Here is a 27,170-nt window from a genome sequence, read left to right as displayed (position 1 = left end):
CGGATATCACGTTTCAGTCGCTCATACTGGGGTCGATCATCCTCAAACCTGCCCACACCTCTCTGTAAGGCCCTTCCCCACTCTCCACGATCCAAAGCAAGACTCTCTCAGGTTCTTTCATCTATCTCACATTTTATTAATGTGGGCCTCAAATAATATTTTTAGGCTTTTGAACCCGACGTCTTCCCTCGGCGAGCTCGCAATACAGGAGTTGTTTGGGAAGTCGACTAACATCCTCATCACATGTCCACTCAATCTCAATCTATGTTTGCTAATATGAACTTCAATGCTTAGACATTGGGCCTATTCCAGGACCTCCACATCACTGACGTATATATATATATATATATATATATATATATATATATATATATATATATATATATGTATATATATAATCTATTTATGGGTACATAATTTGATAAAAAATTTGGCTAATAATGCGTACATTGGCATTATTCTTTAATGTTAGATGACTGATCGATACAAATATGATACATTTCAAATTGTTTGTTTCCTCTAATGCGTTTACCTGCAAAATTTATTGTATATTTCACAAAATTCTTCCCTATGATGAAATGAATTTCATTTTTCAAAACTTCATGAAATAAGATTTTTCTTGTTTATCTGTACTGTTTGTCGAATAATTAAAGTTGTGTATATCTTTCTCACAGAGTTATGTCCTTTTTTTTTAATGTTTATAAATTTTCTACTAACAATATTTTCATTTTTTAATCATATATATTTTTATTTTCATTTTATATATATATATATATATATATAGAGAGAGAGAGAGAGATGGAAAGAGATAGATAAACAGACAGAGAGAGAGAGAGAGAGAGAGAGAGAGAGAGAGAGAGAGAGAACAAAACAGTTCGCCGCTCTCCAAGACGGAAAACTGTGTTACAAATATAGGTTCATACTGTTAATAAATCTCACGGCAGGATTAATTTTATGAAATCTATTTCATCTCAAAAATGATTAAAAGCATACTTGATATAGGTTTGATTGTTTCATAATTACCCTCGTTTAATTCCAGACGTTTATCATAAATACATTTAATATATTTCCGTTTCATTTACGTATATTGCCCAAGAGAAATAAACGTATAGTTAATATTGCTGAATAGGCTTTGAATGTGTTTTTCACATCCTTGACCCGACGGCGTCCTGTGTTCGTCTCAAATACTTGCACAACTATACGGTTCGTTTCTCGCTTTATGTCGCGGGGATTAAATAAATAATAAAAAGGCATATACTGAAAAATGTTAGCATGGAAATACAAAAAAAATACAGAGGAAACTGTCTTCAACCTTTATTAGATTAATAGTATGTAGTTACGTCTTTATTGCACATTAACTCTTTACAAATTTACATCTGTTCTTTTTCATTGCATAATAATACTACACCTTGTTTCTATCTAAAGGGAAAACTAGCGTGAATCTGGGGAAAGGATAAGTAAAACAAAAATATGAATCCTCTCAATTAGATGTTTTTTGTTTGGTTTCATTTTACATAGGCATTACCACTTATCAAGACCCAAACTCCACTCGAGGATAAGGGGTAAAGAGTTTACAGTAGTCAATTGGACAATATAGTAATCGTTAGTAATGAAGATTCGGTAAATTTGTTCACTTAAGTGAAACGGCTCATCAAGAACTTGTTTACGTTGGACTTGAAGAGAACCATATTGAACAATATAAAAGCAGGAAAGCAGAAGAGTGTTCCACAGGCATACGGTTCAAAGTAAGATTTGTTTATGGAATCTACGTTTAGGTTTAGGAACTGATGGGGCGAATTCTTGATAGTGTTTCCAGCTAAACGAGTGTTTCTTGTGAAAGTTTGGCGAGGGGGCACCATAGATTGAAGCTCAGTCGAGCACTTGCCATGAAAATAACGATAAAGCAAAGACAAGCTCGCAGCATGTCTTCTGTGAGAAAAAGCTTGCAGGGAAGAGAAAAGGACCTTTCTTCCGAGTATACGAAGTCTATTTTGAACTCTATCAAGGCAGGGTAGTGTTTTCTAGCATCTCCTGCCCAGATGTGGCAACAGTACTCCATCCTTATTCTCTTTTCTTTTAGTCCTTATTTCTTTTTAATACTTGTATCTCCGTCTCCCCCTTTCTATTTCTCTCTATTTTTCCCTCTATGTTCCTTTTTTTATGTCTTGCCAGCTATTTACTTTTTTTTCTCTCTTTTTGCGCTGTGGAGAAGTACGATTTGCGAAATGTTTAACACTGTCAACAATAAATCGCTTACATTTGAAACCACGTTCTCACTCAACTTCTCTGTCTTGCAAGCTCACTTATTCCATTCGATGGGACTAATTGCTGTAATGGTTACAGACGCATTTATCCCTTTTTATCATATAATAAAACAAAGAATTCAATACTTGAGGACTAAAAGACTCCACACGACGGAAAAAAAAAATCCGAACATATATCTGCATTTTAACTACTATTACTATTTTAGTATCTGCCGTTATCCTTAATTCTCCGGTTTACGGTTATTGTTATCTCCCGCATTATTTTCCCCACTTTTCTAAACGGTAATGTTTCATGTTTTACATGTGTCTATTATCTGCATAGGCACACCCAGAAATATATATATATATATATATATATATATATATACATATATATATATATATATATATATATATATATTTATATAACTTAGATAACTACTACTTTACCAACTTCTCACTTTCCCTATCTCCCTCTCTCGCTTTTTTTCTCTCCTTATCTTTCTCTACATCTTTCTCTCTGTCTCTGTCTATGCGTCTCTCTCCCTCTCCCTCTATCTGTATATATATATATATATATTTATATATATATATATATATATATATATATATATATATATATATATATATATATATATATATACACAAGCTCCTTCAGTCTTTGACAGACAATACATACCCAGGGATGGGGGGGCTGCGCGTGAGATTTTTACGGTAGTTATCTAAGTAATATATACATACATACGTATATATATATATATATACACACATATATATATATATATATATATATATTACTTAGATAACTACCAGTTTACCAACCTCTCTCTTTCCCTACCTCCGTCTCTCGCTTTATCTCTTTCCTTCTCTTTCTCTACATCTTTCTCTCTGTCTCTGTCTGCCTCTCTCTTTCTCTCTCTCTCTCTATATATATATATATATATATATACAGGCTCTTTCAGTCATTGACATACAATACATACCACTGATGGGGGGGGAGGGTGAGATTTTTCCAACCGCACCTCTCCTGAGTCGCCATTGTTAAATACCAGTGGCTAATGAAGTGTATGTAAAGGACGACCAGATACAAATACCGAGATAAGCAGAGAGCGCATACAGTGCCTAGAATTTCCAAATACTTACACAACTGATACTAGCCAGGCTCAGCGTTGTTTAACTTCAAGAAACAGTTATGCCGTATATATATATATATATATATATATATATATATATATATATATATATATATATATATATATATATACAGTGATGATCATATTTATTGGCACGGTAAAATAAAAGTTAAATTTTGTCTAATAAATTCTAAAAAAGGGATTAAATTAAAGAAAATAACAAAGTATATTATGTATTTTTAACTGGCCTTTCCGATGCAGTAATCGGATGTTAGAAAAAATAAATAACAAAGGAACAACAAACATAATTGCAAAAAACCCTTGTTCAAAATTATTGGCACGGCTTTGTTTTTCTTTTAGTATCAGTATAATATCAATCAATTTCCGGTTTACGTGCTTTCTGAACTTTTTTATAGCCATATTATGCTTGTTTAACGCTAATTCAGTGAATAATTTTTTTCAGATAATTTTTAGATAGCGATTTATTTAAACTATTATAAGTGACTAAATTATAATTTTCAATCGCCATGGTTAAAACTAAGGAACACAGCGAAGACGTCAGGAAGCTTGTTGTAGCATGCCATACCAATGGGGAGGGCTATGATAAGATTTCAAAGAAGCTAAACCTTCCCAAATCCACTGTTAGAGCCATAATAAACAAGTTCAAATCCCAAGGCCACGTTATGAGTTTAGAGGGTAGAGGGAGAAAAAGGATTCTTTCCCCAAGAGATGAACGGAAAATTGTTCGACAAGTAAAACAAAACCCAAGGATCTCTGTTGGGGAGATTGTTGATGAACAGAGCACCTCTGGAGTGAATGTATCTCGACATACAGTTGGTAGAGTTTTGAAGAGAGCTGGTTTAAAAGCATGTCGTCCGAGAAAGACTCCCTTATTGAAGCCTATGCACCTGAAAGCAAGGCTAGCCTTTGCAAAACGTCATATTGATAAAGATGTTGCATTCTGGAAACGTGTTCTATGGACTGACGAAACGAAAATAGAGTAATAAAGTGTCTTATATTTACAGAAAATCTGGCGAAGCTTTCCTGCCTAAGAACACCATACCCACAGCGAAGCACGGTGGAGGCAGTTTGATGTTTTGGGGATCCTTTGCTGCCTCTAGACCAGGGCGACTTGTTAAGGTCACAGGTAGCATAAAAAAGGAAGATTATGTTAAAATATTGGATGAAAACCTGAAAGACTCTGCTAAAGAGCTCTCACTTGGTCGTCGTTGGTGGTTCATGCAAGATAATGACCCAAAGCATTCGGATAAACTGACTAAGAAATGGCTTGAGGACAATCATATTAATGTTTTGGAGTGGCCATCACAAAGCCCAGACCTTAATCCAATTGAAAATTTATAGAGAACATTAAAATTGAGGGTAATGCAAAGGAAGCCTAAGAATCTTATTCAATTGGAGGATTATTTTCAGGAAGAGTGGGATAAAATTACTACTGAAGAGTGCAACAACTTGGTTGTACACTATGAAAAGCGACCGAGGAAGGTAATCAAGGCCAAAGGCTCTCCAATTGATTATTAAATAAATCGTGCCAATAATTTTGAACAAGGGTTTTTTGCAATTATGTTTGTTGTTCCTTTGTTATTTATTTTTTCTAAAATCCGATTGCTGCATCGGAACGGCCAGTTAAAAATACATAATATACTTTGTTATTTTCTTTAATTTAATCCCTTTTTTTAGAATTTATTAGACAAAATTTAACTTTTATTTTACCGTGCCAATAAATATGATCATCACTGTATATATATATATATATACATATTTGCATGTCTTCAGATATACTTCAGTTGGAGATATTTCGGCAGGTGGCGTGTTGTATGTCTTACTGGAGGCAGCATAGGCCTGTTGCCTATTTGGCGGTCGGTCCGAACTCCCCCGCTATTTGTGATTGATACCTGTATATATCTCACTCACCCGCCTATGTTAATTAGTGGGCATCTCCACAACACACCCCTCCCAAGATTTGAAGTCGTGTAGATTTTAATATTTTTTTTTCTTCTTGGGGTTCATTATAATTGGTTCTGTAAATTTTCTTTTCCTTCTCGATCTTCCCGGTTCGGGCATGGTTTGTGGTGGTTCGATATCAAGTGCTTCGTATAGTATATCAATTGGATCTTCCTTTTTATCAGGTTTGTCATGTTCGTTGTCTTTTCTACGACGTTATCTCAATTGATTTTGATGTCTGTTGTGTATCCCTTTTGGACCTTTTATAATGTACACCAATCTCCGATACGTTTATCTACCTTACCAAAACTCCCAATATGAAATATTGTTTTTCATACATTTAAAATATACAAGATAACCAGGTTTAAACCTTTTACGTGGTGTGTGCGTAGTTTGATGGACGATTGCTTGCTTTGATATTAATTTATTCAATGGTGATTGTATTTTTCTAGCAAACATTAATTCTGCTGGCGATAATTTCGACGGTGTATTTCGGTTCTTAGTTATCCTGTATATTTGCAGGAATTGTTGTAATGCTTTATCCGTCCGGGTCCCTATTGGTTTTCTAAGTGCACGTTTTATCGTGTCTACGAACCTTTCCACTTATCCATTTGATCACGAGTTTAACGGTGGTGTGGTTATATGTTTTACCTGAAAAGTGTCACCAAAGTCCTTGAAATCACTTGATGTAAATTGGGTTCCGTTATCTGTGACTATAATGTTTGGCACACCAAACCGTGCAAATATTTCCTGCAGAAAACTTATTGTGTTATTGGTCGTCGGGTTCTTGAAACGCTTTACTTCAGGCGATCTGGAAAAACTATCTACAACGATTAGGTAGTATTGTCCTTCGGTCGGTCCAGCAAAGTCTATATAAATGCGTGACCATGGATGGTCAGTTTTTTTCCAAGGTTTATGGACTATCGGTGGTGCCTTTGCGGCTAACGCACAGCCTTTACACTTGTTTACTGTTAGTGCAATATCCACATCCATGTTACGCCAGTAAACGTAACTTCGCATAAGTGTCTTCATCCTATTTATACCCGGGTGCCCTGTATGAATATCACGTAAGATCTTTTTCTGCAAGGTTTTCAGATAACAACTCTTTCACTAATTAATAAACCATCATTGCATACGGAAAATATGCTTTGCGTTTTTTTCATCAGTTTCCCTTATTTTTTTCTTTATGTCTGTGATGACATCGTCATTTTCAGCATCCCTTTTTATATCGGTTAATGTGACTGGTAATTCTTTTATTATATTCGCCACCATGTTTTTTCCTCATAATTGAAACCTATAGCTGCAATTACGTACTCTTCAAGGGTTTCATCCCTTTTCAGTATAAGCCTTGACAGACCATCCGCATGACCTATTTTTTTCGAATCCATATGTTTTGTTTGAAAGTCATAATTTAGTAAGATCGTACCCCAACGGAGTAGGCGAGTTGCTGTATATACTGGCAAGCCCTTTTTTGAGCCAAAGATACGCTAGGGGCTTGTGATCTGTTTCCAGTATAAAGTGTCTCCCGTACAGGTAACGGCGGAATTTCCTCACCGCGAAAATAATGCTTAACCCCTCTTTTTCTATTTGAGAGTAAGCCTTTTCTGCCTGAAGTAGTGTCCTTGAGGCGTGAGCTATTGGTTTCTTCGATCTCTTTGGCAGGATATGCTGTATACATGCTCCTATACTATACGAGCTTGCGTCTCTCGCAACAATTATTTCTAATTTTGGGTCGTAATAGGTTAAGAATAGATCAGACGTCAGCGTATTTTTAATTTTCTCAAATGCGTGTTGACATTCTTTTGTCCATATCCATGGTGTTTCTCTCTTTAAAAACTCATTAAGCGGAGGTTCTAGGTCGTGCATTCCTTTGATAAATATTTGGTAGTAGTTTGCGAGACCCAAGAAGCTCTGTCGTCACGTTAAGTGGTGCCGGCATGTTTTTTTTATTGCTGTCGATCATTCCGGGTCTGGGCGTCGACCGTCTTTATTTATTAGTTGCCCTAAATATTTGATTTCGTCTAAACAAAATTGGCATTTGTTTTTTCACCTTGTAATCCGTATTCGTTTATTCTTGTGAATACTTTTTTAGATGCTCTTGGTGTTCCCTTATGGATGCAATCCTGATGAAGCACAATCTATTCCGTTCAGCATTGTATCCATTGCTTGTTGAAAAATCGCCGGCCCGACTTAGATCCCTAAGGGTAGACGGTTGTATTTTTACAACCCTTTGTGCGTATTAATGCATAATATCTTTGAACATTCTTCAATTTGTTCCGACTTTTTTTCTTACGTACACCGTAGGGGCTGCCCAGACGCTAGTTTCGATTTTTGATAAGATGCCTGTTTTTTCGAGTATATCTAGCTCGCTATTTATTTTGTCTAAACCGGCGAACGGTACGTTCTGTTTTTTCTTAAACACCGGTGTTGCATCCGTTTTTAGCTCGAACGAAGCCTTAAATTTATTGCATCTTCCCAGTCCAGTATTAAATATTTCTGAGAATTTCTTTTTTTTAGATCGTTTTTATATTTTCTGATGTTGGTGTGCAGCTGGTTATTTTTCTACGAAAAGCGTTCATTGGTTTATCCCAAAGATTGAATTTTTCAATCCAGTCAATTCCCAGTAAGTTTTCGCTTTCTTTAATTACGAAGATTTTCAATTTCTTCGTCGTGCCATTTAAATTAATGGGCAGGATGACCTCTCCTTAAATTTTATTTCGTCTCCTGTCACTGTTCGTGCACCTTTACTTGAGTTTTGAAGAGTCGGTTTACCCAGCTTTTTCCAATTGTTGACGTTTATTAACGACAAATCCGATCCAGATTCAAGCTGAAATTTCACTTGTTTGTCGAAAATATTTACTGATACATATTTTCGCAAATTATTTTTCCATTTGTCGTTTGTTCTCATTTGTTGTACTCTATTTTTTGTTCAGAAGCAAACACTCTTATGTCCAACTTTATCGCAATTATAGCACCTGATATTTTTGTAAGGACAATCATTCTCCAAATGTTTTTCATCACATCTTCTGCAATTATTACATGATACTGTCTTTTTATAATTCTTTTGATTATCATCGTAATTTCGTTTTCTGTAGTTATTAACTGTTATCGTAATTTAATTTTTTTTAGTTATTATAATTTGAGTATTTATAATTTGAGTATTTTTTTTTGAATTTTGCCTAGTCTCAAAATTTCTTTGTCCTGAGTTTCTGACAGGTTTTTTAACCTTCCTAATGTACGCCACTCCTGCTTCTTCTATATTCCTGGAATCTTTTTTTAGTGATACTGCCCTTTGGCAATCTTCTGCTAATTTCTGCAATGTCAGGTTTTGTTTTGTCTCTAATGTTGAGAGAACGCGTCTTCGGATCTCTGAATTTTTTGTGGATACTAGACCCTGTACAAAGATTAAGCATTTGAAATCGTCCACCGTGAGTTCCGATAATTTGAAGTTGTCGCAGTTTTCGTTTACTACGGACGCGTATGACAGGTAGTCCTGCTCATCAGTTTTCTTAAGATTCATACATGACAATCTCTTGTGGAAAAGAGACATGTTCGTCCGAATAACTCCTTAAGAAGCTTTACGGTCTCAGCGAAATCTAACTGATTCGTTCTCTTTGGCAATATGAAAGCAACACATTTGCAATGCTCACTGGTACCAAGTTTTCGAAGTAATAAACTTAATTTCTTTCCATTTGGCCTGTTTTCGCAGTCTGTTTCGAAAATATCTTCATACCTCTTGAAGTATACATCAAAAGTGTCATCCTCTTCCGGTACGTATGTGAACACATCTATGCTGTTAACAATTATTGTGTTGGAGAAGGTTGTATCACTTTCTTGTATGGAATGTGATGTTAATCTTTCTAATAGTTTTTTTTCTGTTCAAGTTGCATCCGCGCGAACCTTTCTTCCTGCCCTTCTAGGCATTTTATGAGTCGTACATTTTATCTTTCGTCTCTTTCTGCGTATAGCGTTTGCTGTTCATTTTGTAGGATCTGCTGATTCTGCATGAACTGTGTATTTATTTTAACAAATTCCTCCATCTTGTTTTTTTTTTCAAAGATTAGAAAAATCAATCTATTTTACTAATTCACTTTTTATAATAAGTACGAACAACCGTTTTTAGGTTTGCTTTTTTTGTGTCAACCGAATTCTGTCGATATATTATTTTTTGCGTTGACCCTTTCTTTCCCCCTGATTTTTTGCGTTGACCCTTTCTTTCCCCCTGATTTTTTGCGTTGACCCTTTCTTTCCCCCGATTGAGGGATAAAAAATATTTTTTTATTTTTCCCTTTTAATCGGTTAAGTTTTGATTACATACAATAATTCTTTTTTTTTAATCCTTTGTTGGAACAGCTGAAAAAAAATCACTTTTCTCCTTCAAGACAATTTGCATAAATTAGTTCACAGTATACAAGCGAAAACGCCTTTTTTCTGTGACTTTCGTAGTCACTTTGAAATGGTTATTGGTATTTTGCTTTCGTGTTTGAAGGACTTGTTCAACAATTTTGTATTACATCCTTTGTTTTTCTTTTGTTTTCTGTTTTTTCGAGTATGATAACTTTCCGCGTAAATTATTTTTCGAATACTGTGGTTGTTGTCGTACAGTGAATTCTCGAGTAAATCTTTTTCAAAATCACTGATATTACTGTTGTGTTCAAACAGTAGATTTTCTTTTCTTCGAGTACGTTTTTTTTTTCAATCTTTCTCGAGTACGTATTTTTTGTACACCACTGTTGAGTTTAGTAGTGGATTTTCCCGCGTAAGTCTTTTTTCGAATTCTCGAGGCCACTGTTGTGTTTAATAGTGGATTTTACCCTGCGTAAGTCTTTTTTCGAATTCTTGACGTCACTGTTGTGTTTACTAGTGGGATTTTATCCTGCGTAAGTCTTTTTTTGGGGGAGGGGGGAATTCTCGCCGCCGCTGCTGTATTTTAAGAGTGGATTTTATCCCGCGAAAGTCCTTTTTCGAATTCCCGTCGCCACTGTTGTGTCTCACAAATAATTAACAAGAACACGGAAAGTAAAGGTATACAATAATATATGATGAAGAAAAGTTATATACATATTTACATGTCTTCGGATATACTTCAGTTGGAGATATTTCGGCAGGTGGCGTGTTGCATGTTTTACTGGATGGAGCATAGGCGTCTTTCCTATTTGGCGGTTGTTCCGAACTCCTCCGGTATTGGTGATTGATACCTTCATATATATCACTCACCCGCCTATGTTAATTAGTGGGCGTGGTTCTTATTCAAGCAATGTGAAAAAACTTTCATTTCATGGATGACTATATATATATATATATATATATATATATATATATATATATATATATATATAGTCATAGTATGTTTCAGAGTGGCATCCTATGTATTTAACGAAGTTATCTAGAGTGCTCATTAAAAGAAGAGCAATATATATATATTCTTATTAATATAAACAAATTTACAATGTTGCAGCACAAGACAGTTAAAGGCACTAGGCCGTCATCAGGCGACTTAATAAATGTTGGTTTCCACAAAAAATACTATCCTTAAATCCAGGTTAACTTTTAACCGACCATCTGTCCGAAAAAATAGCATGTCCAGTGTCGCGACCTTATAAATTTGTTTGTATTAAAAAAATATAATATCAAAAGGGAAACACAAATAAAGTGTATTGTCCTTAATCCGCGGAGTTTCGAAATAATAATTTCCTGCTCATCAGAGGGGAGAAATCGTATTTTGCTTGCAAAGTATTTAATAATAACAAATTCGCACCCAATCAGCCCTGTTCTCCGCACAGCTGAACCGTCACTTCCATGACCATTAAAAAAAGGCCTTCTTTTGTTGAAAGTTGATTTTATGTTTTCATTTTAAACTCGCTTTTGTAAAAACGCGTTTATTGGCTGAAGAGGTCTCTAGTTACTAAACACTAGAAGACCGAAACATACTCATGCCTGTGTAGCCATAAATTACTGCTTATGTAAAGACAAATTGAAAATGTAACTTCCTCTACTTCAGTAGTGCACATTCTTGTATTAACCTCATTATATTTCATCGGTTACCCTATTTTTGAAAAAAGCAACCACAAATTATACATATATATATATATATATATATATATATATATATATATATATATATATATATGAAATTTCAAGTTCCACTCCATTATATGCGAGGCATTGTTGATTCAAGCGCATGTAAAAAAAAAAAAATTGTGGGTGAGCAAAAGTAATCCAACCCGAACAGCACATATCTCCAGCGTGTCTTCCAGAAACGTTTAGTATGTTCAGGAACATATTCAGTCTCCTGTGTGACACTATGGTATTACCTTTTCAAGATTATCCTATCGTTATTTCGCTCAATTACTCGGTACATATAACAACTTGCAAGCCCTGTGTGTATTGTTATCTATACGACTATTTTTTTTTTACGTATATGCACATTGTTTTTCTATTTTTCTTTTGTGTGTATGGAAAGACTTATTTTTGTCGTTACTTACGACTTGGCTATTATCGTTTTTTATCTTTGTTCATCGACTCATGTAGCGGCGCTGAGACAGGAAACCGGTGCTATTCATTGCGGAGACAGGATCCTTCGCCTGGAGACATGATCGATAGACAAAATGTGACTATTTACTGATCAGGATTCGATCTTTTGTTCGGTGACAAATACATCAGTCGCAATCATGCACTGACAAAGTTGTTTCCAATCCACTCTCTCTTTCCCATTGACTCTCCCCCTCTCTTTCTTTTTACTCTTTTAGGCTACTTTTCTCTACTTTACGTCGTTCAATCTAATAAAATCTTTGTCTCAACTTCGCCTCTCTTTTAGCTCTCTCCCTCGTTCTCTGATTAGCTGATTTATCTCGTTAACACACACATACAAACACACGGACACATACACACACAAAAACACACACACACACACTCCTTCCATCTGAATCACTCAGTTCCTTCTCGAATATATCAGGGCCTCCTAAGTCTTTGACAAAGTATTGTTACCCACAAAGGGGTGCCTGCTCGTGAAAGTCTTATTGGCAGGAGGTGCGCAGTCTCACACAACATCTCTCCTAATTCGACATTGTTAAATACCAATGGCAAGTGAAGTGTACAGACGACTAGAAACAAATGTCGAGATAAGCGGAGAGCACATACAACGCCTAGAATTCCCAAATGGTCAACCATATGGTAATAACCAGGGTCGCCGTTGCTTAACTTTTGTGATCTGACGAGAACCGGTATGTCAAGGCAATTATGCCCTATAATTAAACTTATATATATATATATATATATATATATATATATATATATATATATATATATATATATATATATATATATTCTAGTAAGCCGCCCAGCATTGCCCGGTCATAAAATACGCTAAATATTATATTTTGATTAATCTAGGTTACGTATTTATTATAAAATTATATATTACCCAATATCTAGTAATCATTTTAAAAAAGATTTATAAGAAAAGTACTCGTACGCCACCACCGAAGATCTAAAACCCAAAACCTTTAGCTTCCGATTTATTATTTTTTTTTGCGTTAATGCCTGTGCTATAAAGACTTGTTCGCTGAAAGGTTGAAAATTTAAACATGAACCTATAGCTATTACATTACGCATGCATATTCGTAATTCAGTCGTTCGACCTTCACCAAGGAAATTCCATTTTTTAAATTTTCACACTTTTGCAGCTATTCCCTCTGCTAAAATCCAGATAGAAAGTTTCGCATGGGTTCGAATATCTTATATATTAATTTCATGTCTGTAAACCATAAACAGACAAAGGGGTTTGGTAGCAAGTTTTTTAAACAAATATATATACCCACTACATTATTATATATAGAGAGAAAGAGGTTTCTGTTTAATATAAGCTTTTTACTCAAATATTTCGAAAGTTTAAAGCATGTATCTGCATGCATATAATTACATGCAATAATAAACTAAAAATGATCATTCCATAAGAAAACTTAAAAAAAAAACTAATAGGGTATTAATTAAAATGAATGTTTAAAAGAATATGCAATTTAGCAAGATCTTTTGCAGATGAATGCAATTCTTAGACAATATATAAGAAAGTAATATTTTCTTTTATACTAAATAAAACAGTTTTTAATGTGAATATCAATATAAAAACATTTATAACAGTATATATATATATATATATATATATATAGACATATATATATATATATATATTCGATTACATATATATACTTTTAATGTGTATTTCGATATATTTTATTCTAAATTGCTACAACTAATATAGATGAATTCACCTTTTCAGAGCATTTATATGGAAAGTAAATATATGGTATGTTTACGTCCGATATATATATATATATATATATATATATGTATACATATGTATATATATGTATGTATGTATCTATCTATCTATCTATATATATATATATACATATATATATATTTCAGGACACTCCTCATTATTTATGCTAATATAAACTTAATAAGAATACGCTATTATGCCAATTAATTCCTGACAAATCATTTTTCCAATAGGCATAAAGCAAGCCTGTTTACGACACATTATCAAACCGAAGAATGGAATTTCTGTTAGCTCAATTGATAAATTATCGGAAATATAACTAAGTAAAAAATGCACTGTATACGACTTAGCCACAGTCATATATGGGGGATGCCATGAAATATATGTAACAAAAATTATATCGGTTAAAGGTAACTTACTCAAAATCATAATAAATAAACGAGCTAATAAATAAAGGAACAATTGCGTTTCAGGATGATATTATTATAAAAACTAGTGTTATACTGGAAATCAGATCGTGTTTAATGGTAGAAACGGTAGTGTTGCTATTCCGCATATTAAGTGATTCTATTCAGCATTAACTTTAATTCAGTACCAGACGGTGAACACCCAATTGTGCAATTCCGATGAAAAATATTTTTTTTCTAATAAACATGTTTATCATAACACATTTTCAAATAAATATTTGCTTTTAAATATACTAAATAAAAATATGCGTAAGTTTTTGTTTCCATAAATATGTGTATGTGCTTTAAGGAGTGTGGAACATATCACTTTTTGAAATAGTTTTATAAAGTATTTCATACGTAGACATATATTTACACATATCAATGAATGTTTAACAGTTTAGCAAATATAAATATTGATATAGAAATTAATCAATGATTACTTAACAGTTCCTAAATATGAATATTTGAAATGTACGCTACGTAATATATACGAATAAAGTAGATGATATTGCCGATTTTTTAATCGGCATTGCCAAGGAAAGTATTCAATATAGCCGTTGAAAATGGCAAAGTTTGAAAAATACAAATGCAACAAAAATATTAAGGACGATGCACTTTAATAAACGTCACTATATTTTTTTAAAGTGAATACTGAAAAGAAACAAGACAAAATGGGTACCAACTCGGATGAGAATTAAGTTATCACCGTCTTGTTCCTCTTCTGCGTAAACTTACTGCTGATTAGAATCAGTTAATATGCCGGATCGCCAATCTCGGTAATATTGTTATCAACTGTGCGCTACATGAATTAGTTCACGGGGGTGCAATCAGGCGATTTGGGACCTAATCCTTATAATTCTTTAAGCCGTTGACGTTCTTAGCCAGCCATTATTGAGCTATCCAAAACAAGTGATACGGGTGAGATTTCTACCGTCACATGTACTTCACTCAGGGATCATCTCTTCAACCAACGGACTACTCAATGTAACGTTAGGTGACACCATTTGACCTTCGCTGGAAACACACGCAAAGACTATTAATGCTAGAGGAACATGATTTACATGGTGCTCAGGTATTTATATGAACTCTAGCCTAATTATCTATATTTTCCTGCATGTGTTGCAATTGGTCCTGAACACAACCAAAGCATGGTCGGCTTAACTGCGTTCTATTGACTTACTTTACTTGCTTAGGCTTTTATTTTATGACACTGCATAAATTTAACTGATATCTGAGGAGAAAAAGTGAATTATCATATTTACGTTAGGATTAATGGTCTTTGATAGAAGCGCTGGTTAAGTTTGAATAAAATAAATACGTATTAGATACATTTGAAGGCAAAACAGCGCATTATTACAAAATAAACAGATATTTATTTTGTTTTAAATGTATGTTGAAATTTATAATTAACACAGACCCTAACATAAATTCCGCGTGACCAACACCCCGTTCCGACATTTGAAAACACTACCGTAAAAACGACAAACAGACTTCTACTGATTCTTTGCTCCAAGAACATGGCAAAAAAGAAAGAAAGAAAGAATGAAATAGTGATGATGAATTGTATCTTCGAAATATATTTATAAATTTCCATATAAATTTCAAACAAAATAAATATCGGATTATTATATGTTTGTTCTAACTTGATTGAACCATGGTTGGCAACATTCACAAGACTAAAGAAGAAAAATACCGAACGACCCGCGTCTCTTTGTCACCATTTCTTGATGTCTTGCTTAACTTCTCCGGTAATCACCATTTTCAAGCTATTTCAACGTATCTTTTTGTTTGCGATGCTGTTGCGCTTTATTTAATAACTCTTGGTTCAAAATATGGAAACTCGTTTTATTTGAAATCGTAACGATTCGTCGTGTTTACATTTCTTTTCAAGTCTATATATGAACTTAAGTTGTTATCCCATTTATGTTTATTCTTTCCATCACATTCCATTTACACATTTTTAATCTTGGATATGACGTCTTATTTTACTTCGATTAACATTTATCTGTCTGTCTATCTATCTATCTATCCATCCATGTATCTATTACTTTATTTCTTTCTCCTTCACCGTTTGTTTCTCCCCTATGTATCGCTTTGTGGATATGTGATTAGCAATATGTAACTGTAGCGATTAACAACGTGGAAAATAGAATATATAATTATGTCTTTCTATTTTATTTTTGCATCGAACCTCTTCAAATCATGTCTTTTCTTTTTCTTGGCTGTTTGTCTTCCTTGAGTGTTTTCTCATTCTCTTCCTTATGCTTTTATCTCGCTTGTTTCTGAATCTTAGTACATACACCTGATGGAAAAAATAACATGAAAACAAGCAACATATACCGTTATGTTAACGATGATTTAAAACTTACAAACTCGATTTAGATAAGTTTTATCATTCAAATATCTGATATTGACAGAAATTATATTTTTAATTTAATTTCTCCTACTGGGTGCACACTTCTCTCATCTAATTTATATATCTATAAAAGTGAACATATCTGTTCGTGTGTATACATATCTCTTCCAAATAATTCTGTCAATTTTCGGTCTACAAACTTGAAATTTGGCATAAGGTGTATTGAGATTTGGGAAATGTTTTTATCGGTTTTCAGCCAGAAATTTGGCTGTCAAGGGGTCATGGTTCAACGATTTGACATTTTAAATCTCTACAAACCCCTCCACTAATTTTGGGTTTAAATATATGGAATTTTAAATGCAGGTTATTTGGACTTGGATCTAACTTTTTTTTATTTTAATTTGCGCCCAAAACAATAAAGGCTAAGTGGAAAATATTGGGTTCACACTTTTCTTATCTAATTTTTACAAGAAAAATTATTGACATTTTTACGTTGGAATATATTGTCCTCTTTTGATGTGTTAAAGGCCCGCTCCAAAAACTATTAAATTCTTTATAAAGTTATAGTGCAGTGTAAAACGTGCCAATATGATGGACTGAACTTTAAGAAGGGCTTATTTACAAAACTCCAGCGACCAACACATACTTCAATAGGTTCAAAAATAATTTGACACCAGCAATTCAAATACAACGCATATACACACCACTTACCGGTGGTTGTTCCTATTTACTTGCTTCCCAGAGGGCAGAGTAAGATGCCAAGGTCGGTTTTTAATGTGGAGAAAGGAACAAAAATAAAAATTTCTCAGTCCACTAACCGAGAACAAACAATTGAAGGGTAGCATCAGAACAGATACTACATTTTTATCTTGGGCCGAAGGCCAAGACATCGCTTATGATGTTAAGAGTTTCTATTTAATCTACCTCTCCACGAGGGCAGTATGGTTTTTTAATGTGGAGAAAAAGAAACAAAAATAAAAAGCATTCTCAGTCGTTAAAGATGTTTCTTCCACTAACTGAGAACAAACAATTAAAATGCAGCCTCAGAACAGATGCTACACTTTGATCTTGGGCCGAAGGGCAAGTAATTTTCTTTGGTGTTAAGAGTTTCAGACGGTTATTTTTTTTCGGTGAAATTAAAGCAGATTTTTAATGAGCAAACTGTTCTATCTTTAATCATCTAAATCCGTGAAATAGTCCGGGTAGAAGCTTCACATGCCCCCGTGCAGTAGCTTAGTCCAAAATATATGTTATTTTACATTGGACTCTATAGAATTTACTATTTGATACAAACTTCTCTCCAGTTAACGAAAAAAAAAACATTAAGAAATTTACCTGTGGCGTTTGCGCCTACAGACCACATCATGAACACGTAAATTTTCAATTCTTACAAAAGTCTTTGCATTTAATGGAAATAAAAAAAATAAATTTACGTGCGGGATTTAATCCTACAGACCACGCCATGCAAAAAAACAAACAAAAAGAATACGCTAACTTAAGGACAGTAGAATTTTCACGGCTGGTTGTTCCATTATTGTTGCTAAGCGACGACATGAAAAAATGGTTTTACCGATAATAGATACATATAAATAACGGTTTTGATTATCGATTATCGGTAATTATCGGGGGTATTTTGAGAGAGAAAAAAATTAACTAAGATCATTCCCAAACTAATACACTACAGTTCTGTAAATTTTAAAGACAATCTGTTCAGCCGTTTCGGAGTCTATACGTAACGAATTCACACACACAGAGACAAAGTTGCATTTATATATATATATATATATATATATATATATATATATATATATTACATAGGTATCACCACATTATCAAGGCCAAGAGGCCACTCAAGGATAAGGGTTAAAGAGTGTACAGTAGAAATTGGACAATATAATAATCATTAGTAATGAAAATTTGGTAAATTTGATAACTTATATGGAACGGCTCATCAAGAACTTATTTACATTAGACTTGAAGACAGCCATATTGTAGTCAGCCGGAAAGCAGGAAAACGGAAGACAATTCCACAGGCGTGCAGTTCTAAGAAAGAAGCTTTTTTCATGGAATCTACGTTTAGGTTTAGGCACAGATAAAGAGTGGGGGGAATTATTGATAGCGTTTACAGCTAGACGAGTGTTTCCTGTGAAAGTTTAGCGAGGGGGGACCATAGATTGAAGCCCAGTCGAACACTTTCCATGAAAATTACGATACATCAGAGACAAACTCGCAATATCTCTTCTGTGAGATAGATGTTGCAAGGAAGAGAAAAGGACATCTCCTACGAGGCTACGAAGTCTATTTTGAACTCTATCAAGGCAGGCCAAGTCCTTTCTAGCAGCTCCTGCCCAGATGCGGCAACAGTATTCTATCCATGGACGTACCTGGCTCTTATATAGATAGAGAATAGCATCAGCAGTGAGATATCTACCGGATCGATAGAAAGATCCCACCATTTTTCCAGCGGCCTTGGCAACAAATTTGATGTACGTGTTCCATTTAAGATCAGGAGTAATGGTCAAGCCAAGAAGCTTGTCAAAACTTGAGGCCTCCTGAAGACGAGAGCCATTCATTTCAATTGATGCCAGATGTGGATCAGAATGTTAATGATGTAAAGAGAGAAGCTTGGTTTTAGATGCATTAAAAGTAACCAGCCACGCCTTACCCCATTGTACTACGTGCTCAAGATCAGAGGAGAGAGAATTGGAGATAACTTGGTCGTTTACTGTCTTATATATATATGTTCAGAAACTCAGGGATTGTTGATCCGAATTTAACAAATAGAGGCTCGTTAGAAATCAAATTAACAGAATTGTATGGTTTGCTATGTGAATTTTTCCTTTATTGTTTCAAAAACAAGGGAGTTACGTTTCTATATTGACTATTTTCTATTTATTTTTGTAACCTGGTCGACTAACAAAAACCTACCTAAAAACGTGTAATCTATAGGTTTTCAAGTGTGCTGAAAACAAATATCGTTTTTAAATTTGACGCAAACAATGATTTTGCCGAGTATTAAGCAAAGATCTGCGAAATTGTGCTTATAATAATGACCAAAACTTATAAAATAAAGAATTACCCGGAAAATATTATTTGCGGAAAATTAAAATGCGATCTTCGTTTTCAGCACACCCAAAACAATTTTTAAAACAGGTTTTGTGTTCGTCTACAAGGCCTCAATTACGAAATAAACACTGCGCCTCCCCCCGAAAAAAATTAACAGACCCCCCCCCTATCAAAAAGGAGACTACAAACCGGGTGTCCATGTTTCGTTAAATTAATATAGAAGCGTGATCTCCCATTTTTGTACCTATAATTTCTTCATAGCTTAGAAACTACTCGTTTTCTGGGATTTTAACTGTTATTTTATTTTTCAGCACCATCGAATGCCTCCAATACCCGGAATTGTAAAAGATTACTTGTAGGTATTAAGATACTGCTACTTTAAGTCATTTCTTTTCCTAGTTTTACATATGAATTACAAAACATATTATATATGGAGGAGAGACTAACGCTTGCTGCTATCGTTTCAAATTATCTGAAATAACAGCAAGGGGATTTTTATTCGAAATATTTCCATATGTTATATCTCCACTCTTTGGTTTACGTGCATAAAATAAATTTCATAGTGTATAAGGATTATTTGATACTTGAGATATTCATAATTACCTAAAGATGTGTGTGTATGGGTGTGCATTAATGTATATATGTTAATGTGTATGTATGCATATGTATATCGTCATTCAATATTCCACAGTGACCTAATAACACATTTTGTGTTATATGCAGTAAGGTATGTAGCTCAACACCAGGGCTGTGAAGACACATGATTGTGCACAAAGACAGTATTCCTCATCTGGGTCTAATCGACACCGTTAAGACATTAACCTTGGTATGTCATGGCTTCCATCGTCCTTGTAAGTCAACTGCAGGCCTTCGATTCACCTAAAAACACATGAGAGGATACTTAACTCCAACCATTAATCTTGAGCCGGCAATCATCAGTGAAGATGCTGCAACCATCATATGCATGCATTTTTTAAAATCAATTGCAAAGGTTCTATCTTATTAACAGTTTTTCTCTCATTTCGTTTCGCTTCTGTTATTCGAGACTGACAATTGCTCATTCCCATCTTTCTAGAGCACATCAGATCGTTATTATTATTGCTTGTATTTCGCTCTGTCATATTAGTTATTATTTGAGTTTTTTTTTTCTAGTTTCATATTAAAAAAAACTTTGTTAAAATACTTTGAAATTATAGATAGCGTTTAAATTAATTTTTACTGCTCAACTTTATTGAACTAGACATCTTAATATCAAAGGCGTGCTTGAAACTTTTCTTGTCTAATACTGCACCGTTTTAAAATCCTTTCGAAACGTTTTTGATATGTATGAATATACATTTTTAGGCACATGTGTGCTGATAGACGTTTGTTTTTCGTGAGAAGTTCCCTATTTGTAAACCTTAATTGAAATTATTTACTATGATTACAACTTCAGTGCCTTTCCAGACTCGTTACGGACATTTAAATATTTCCTCTAAGCTCCTCTGCGTGATATTAACTTCTGTCTCATGTAATCCTGGAGTACACCTAATTATTATAACGTATTTTTCATGAATTTGAGTTAATTTACATTTTAACTTAAATTCCCCCCCTCTCTTATTCCTTTACGTATTTGTATTTAATTTTTCTGTTTTATTTATATTTTATTACTTATTTTTTAGCCAGTTTTATTGAAAGCATTTTTGTAATTTTGGAATTATACAAAAACATTTTAAGTTTAAAATTTGTTTTTATATATTTTTATTAGTGTAAAAAAAAATCTTAGTTTTTTTAAATTTTATGTGGTGTTTTGTATATTCTTTTTGGCATTTATTATTCTTTTCTTGAACTGCTATTTTTTAACACCATAAAATAAGCCCGTACAGATATTTTTCTTCCAATTCTTATCTCCAAAATATTTACTTTTCAAGTTTACATTGTAATAATGCCGGTTTCTCCCAATATTTGTCGAGAAGCGTTTAGTTTTAACATACAACGGCTTAGAAGGGTTTCAACCTTATTTCTCGTTTGCAACCTTTACTGACTTTATAATATAATAATGCTCTTATGTAACTTAACGCTTTATTTTCTTAACTTATTCTCTCTCTTTCAATCTCTTTCTCTCTCTCCCTCCCCTCCTCCCTCTCTCTCTCTCTCTCTCTCTCTCTCTCTCTCTATATATATATATATATATATATATATATATATATTAGTATATTTGGGCAGAATTTTTTCTTTTATGCACGTTTCATTAAATATCAACTCTTGCTTGTTTTTTTTTGTAATCCACCTTTTTTCAAGGGAAAAAAGAAATTCCCCATGATCGCGAACGTTTTCCACATCCGTAGGTCATCCTCAGGCGAGTAGTAAAAAATTAAAAATTAAAAAATGATATATTTATTTTCTTATTACTCGCCTGAGGATGACCAATGGATGTAGAAAACGTTCGCGATTATGGGGAATGACTTTTTTCACTTGAAAAAAAACGTTCGGAAAATTGTCCGACAAAGAGAAAAGGACGATTACAAGAAACACATGCAAGAGTTGTCTGTGCTATTTAATGAAATGTGCATATATATATATATATATATATATATATATATATATATATATATATATATATATATATATATATAAGAATTCAAATTTCAGTGAAAAATTCTAATTCAAGTTTAATCTTAACATTTGAAACTGTATATCAATAATATAAAGCTGTGTGTGTATGTCTGTGTGTGTGTGTGTATGTCTGGTCACGAATAGGCTCCTATATGGTTGACTATTTAATAAAAAAACTGATTACATATAATGATAGAAGATGTATCGAGACACAGGAATGGGTATGTTTGATCTGGAAGAACTGTGGTTCATTAAAATTGTAGGATCTGCGTACAGCCTTTGTCCACAAAGTATGGAAATAAAAAACATTTAAAAGGTAAGAAAAAACACTTTTACAAGTGTGTTGGATATAGATGTACATAAGAATACTTTGATAAGTATATTTAACTTAAATAGGGATGGTATAATACAATTGTGACATCTGCGTTCGCGCCTGGTCTCCATAGAGTGGAAATAGGCACACACTTTAATAAAGACTTTTTATATCTCTCTACGTAAGTATACTTTGATAATTATGTATCCGTTTGAAGAAATATGGTATAATAAAATGATGGGGTGTTCGTTTGTGCCTGACCTCCATAGAATGGAAATATGTCACAAAGTTTAACAAGGTTTTTTTTTTAATATAGATCCACAGCATATTGTGATAAGAGTTTCAGTGTGAACAGGTATAGTATAATAAATTATGGGATTTATCTATTTTATTTTTACTTGAATTATATTTTGCTTTGGTTTTTATACGCCCACATTCAATCCAAATTTACAACGCTACCTTTTCATAACCTATCATACTTTCATAAATCAGAGTCCATTTTCTATAGGCCGTTTTTGAACCCAATCAACGACGGGTACTTTTGCTAGTATATATATATATGTGTGCGCGTGTGTGTATGTGTGCATGTGTGTAAATGCAAACATATATATATATATATATATACATTTGTTTGTATTAATAAAAAATATTACTAGCTGTACGTTGTTTCAGCATTATTAATAAACCTATTCAATTCCCGAGTTATCACTCTTGAATATTATTATTATATATATATATATATATATATATATATATATATATATATATATATATATATATATATATATATAGTTTTGGGGAGTATTCAGTCGTACAATATATTTTGTAAAGGTCAACTCACATTTTAAAATGTTCTTTCACTTATATATATATATATATATATATATATATGTATATATATTTATTTATTTATTTATTATTTTTAAAACTGTAATCTACGTACACGCGTGTTTCGAGTTAACTAACTCTTATCAGCGTAGCTCAACTGTTTCTTGGGATCGAACTTCAGACCATGTTTACCACAGTCAGGCGCCGTAACCGTTAGGCCACAAACCGTAGATGACATTACTGTTTATTTTGTATCGCTTATAAATTTAGATTTTTTTTTTTTACATTTTCACCCCAAACAAGGCGCATTACCACTTTGGTGTAGGGGGCTACTATCAGGGGCAGCAACTACTGGGGCACTATGTTGGGATTTGGGCAGCAAGATGTCAGTTCACGTTGCACTTCAACTTCTGCATGTCAGTACAGTTAGGGAAGCAGGAACTTGGAATGGAATTCCAGAGTCTAGCCGTTCTGGGGAAGAAACTACTGGAGTAGAAAGATCTTTTACATCTAGGGATCTCTACTGTGTGGGGTGGGATTTAGCTGCCTGTCGGGTTTGTCGATGGTGTCTACGTCGTGGGGACACAAGTGTATGCAGTTCGTCAGAGCATTCACCATTAAAATACTTGTGGAACAGGCAGAGGGATGCAACGTTTCGTCGATTGGACAGAGGCTGAAACTTAGATGCCAGTTCAGGGCCTATCAGATTGGCGACTCTTTTTTAACCTTATCTAGGAGCGAGAGACTAGTAGCAGATGCACCAGCCCAAATGTGACAACAATACTCCATACATGGGCGAATGGTGGCCTTATAGAGGTACAGGATACTCTCAGGTGTCAGTAGTTCTCTAGCACGGTAGAGAGAGAGCCTACCTTTTTTGCAGCGGCCCTGGCAATGTTTTCAATATAATTGTTCCAACTCATGTTTCCTGTGAACGTTAGGCCAAGGAGTTTGAAAGATGTACTCTCAAACAGGGAGTCACTGGCCATTGTTATTGGTGGTAGAGAAGGTTTCTTGTAATTATTGAAGAAAACCAGTTTAGTCTTGGCAGCATTGAATGTGACCATCCATTTATGTCCCCATTCCACTACAGATTGGAGGTCATCCTCTAGTGTTTTTGCCATTTCTTTAGATATGTGCTCATTTGTTTCCCTGTCATGCCTGTTATAGAGTGTAGTATCATCACCATATATACCCATCTCAGAGGCACTTTTGTCGGGGAGGTCATTAATAAATATTAGGAACATTAGAGGTCCAAGGATAGACCCCTGAGGCACTCCCGCATTTATATCACACTGTTTAGATGTACGATCGTCGAGGACAACCTGGATTTTTCTATTATCAAAGAAGGATTTAATTATGTTATGTATTCTACCAGTGATACCGTATGATTTAATTTTCCTGAGGAGACCCTTGTGCCATACCCTGTCATGTGGTTGTTGTTTTTCAAACGATATATATATATATATATATATGTATGTATATATATATGTGTGTGTGTATGTATGTGTGTGTATGTTTCTCTGTTTCTATATTTGTATACAACTCTTCCAAATTTTAAGGTTCAAGCCTAAAAACAAACAATTACATACACAAATACTTATATATTTACGCTCATATGTGTGTGCGTGTGTGAGTGTTTCTGTATGTGCTTGTGTGTTTTCTGTATGCTTGTGTTTGTATCTTCTGAATTTCCTAGATTTTCTTAAGAACAGATGTGATAAAGCAGATCAAGATAGCCGTCAATGATTAAAAACAAGACTAAGGGCTTCTAATTCTTGTTTTCTTATCTTCTTTAGAAAGTTGAAGCGATAGCAGATTACAATTGAGCGCTAACGCAAGAACGGGTTCGCTGTTTTACAGATAAAACAGCATAAAGAGTTGACACGCCTTTGTTTCTAAAATCAATTACGACATTGATTTTCGTATTTAAAGAAACTACTTTGAATGTAGCGAAGTTCCTTGTCCGTTGAACTTGTTTTATTTGGCATTCGTTTATTTCATAATTATGTATATATTTATTTTTATATCAGCGTATTTTACTTTTTAATTTTATATTCACTTCCACAATCAACACATATTAATAAACGACTCACATACGTTGAAAAAATACGTTCATGTAGAGTATATGAAAATCAGTAAGTTAATAAAATACTTACACCATATATATATATATATATATATATATATATATATATATATATATATATATATATATATATATATATATAATCTGGCAGAACCGTGGTTCATTAAAATTGTGGGATCTGCGTTCGCGCCAATCCCCCCAAATATGGAAATAAAAAAAATGAAAAGCAAAAAACGTTTACAAGTGTTTTTGATATTGATGTACATAAGAATACGTTGATAAGTATGTTTCAACTTAAATAGAGATGGTATAATAAAATTGTGGAGTGTGCGTTTGCGCCATTACTCAATTGAAATATAGCACAAACTTTATTAAAGACTTTTCATATCTATTTTCGTAAGTATACTTTGATAATTATGTTTCAGTTTGAAGAAATATGGTATAATAAAATTATGGGGTGTTCGTTCGCGCCTGACCTCCAGAGAATGTAAATATGTCACAAAGTTTAGCAAGGTATTTAAAAGGGGTGAGGGTCCACAATAACACCTTAACTTTAATCTTAATTCACCTTAGCTTTTATTTATTTTTTTGAGTTGAATCATATTTTGTCGAATAAATTTACCTCATAAATTCACGTTCTTATAAAAATTAAAGCCCCACAAAAAACTCGGAACTTTAGACAATTCTTGACACAAATTTTGCATAACTCTGCTTTTTTCCATCTCCACTTGCACGTGGTACTCTATCAAAAATAGATGAATAGATAAATAATACAAATAAGAACGTTACTTCTTATCGTGTCAAAAGAAGGAGAAATTCTGCTCACGTAATTACGTGTCTTTTTAAATACATTTACAGAACTTTTTTATTTTTATTTATATATTTGTTTAAGTTTTTTTTGTGTCAGTATACTAGAAGGAATTCAGTTGATTACAACCCTTTCTGCGTGTTCTTTACATTACAATGGTACAACTCTGAATCCGACAGCGCAATACTACATCGTTCAATGCTGTAAACTGACACGAAGCTGTTCTGCTTTAAAAGGGCGCTATTTTATTCTTATTGATATTTTATCGATTATTTTCTTTCAAGAACTGAATAATTACGTGTTTACTTTTTTAATACCCCATTTTGCTGTTTCGGATTATTTTACTAAAGATGTAAAACTTCATTGTTTTCAAAACTGTTTTTGTTTCTTTGTTTCGTCGATATTATTTGTTCCGTCGATATTATTTAGTAAGAGTGTTTAGCAGAAAAGCACACAAACGACTACCCGAAAAAATAAATATACAAGAAATAAATGTTGCCATGGTCAATAAAAGTTCAGTTAATTTGTAATTTGCTTTGAAATAGTTAATAATGCTCTTTACTTGAAATAATTTTAGCGAACCGAAATTAAAACGAAATTTGAGGCGATAACTACTTAAATGAATTTTTATATAAACTACACATGCCATAATTGAATATTCCTCAAGCTCAAAATAACGGAAAACTTTAAAATGTGCTTATAAATATCCCTTGACGGAATTCTCTTAAATTGTGAAAACAGAATGCTCAGGTGCCCCTCCTTCAAATTGAATTAAAAAAAATACCAAACTACTTAAAAATACAAACCAATGAAGTTTTCTACCATAAAAGTTAATTTTATTGACTATGGTAACATTTATTTCTTGTATATTTATATTATTATATATATAACCTTTTTTCTTTGTAAGGAGACATCATTTTGTTGGTCACTCCTGGCTACGAATGAAAACAAAGTTGATATAAAAAATATATTTTCGCGAAAACTATCTTTACTTTCATCATATTCTGCTTAGGGTAAAAGTTTTCAGTATCAAAACCTATCTCTTTA

The sequence above is a fragment of the Euprymna scolopes genome, chromosome 9 (assembly GCF_053919585.1).
Source record: "Euprymna scolopes isolate OS-2025 chromosome 9, ASM5391958v1, whole genome shotgun sequence".
Taxonomy (NCBI): domain Eukaryota; kingdom Metazoa; phylum Mollusca; class Cephalopoda; order Sepiida; family Sepiolidae; genus Euprymna; species Euprymna scolopes.
This window is presented reverse-complemented; position numbering follows the sequence as displayed.